General features: G+C 65.5%; 1 protein-coding gene across 1 annotated transcript in view; it reads left to right on the top strand.

Annotated features, from left to right (window-relative positions):
- LOC103621804 (creatine kinase M-type) overlaps nucleotides 1-238 on the top strand; it is a 27,599-nt gene that overhangs the window by 2,014 nt on the left and 25,347 nt on the right. The window lies entirely within an intron of this gene.

Below are 238 nucleotides of genomic sequence, written 5' to 3'. Positions count from 1 at the left end.
GGGGGGTGGCTGGGGGGTCACGGGGTGGATGTGGGGTCACTGATCCATGTGTGGGGTCAGGGGGTGTTTGTGGGGTCGGGGCGGTGTCTGTGGGGTCACTGATCCATGTGTGGCGTCAGGAGTCTGCCCATGGGGTCAGGGGTGGGTCCTGTACTGGTCCCAGTGCCCCATCCCAGTGCCATACTGGTCCCAGTGCCATACCCAGTGCCATACTGGTCCCAGTGCCCCATACCCCGCC

The sequence above is a fragment of the Corvus brachyrhynchos genome, unplaced genomic scaffold (genome assembly GCF_000691975.1).
Source record: "Corvus brachyrhynchos isolate BGI_N302 unplaced genomic scaffold, ASM69197v1 scaffold1459, whole genome shotgun sequence".
NCBI lineage: Eukaryota > Metazoa > Chordata > Aves > Passeriformes > Corvidae > Corvus > Corvus brachyrhynchos.
This window is presented reverse-complemented; position numbering and strand designations above follow the sequence as displayed.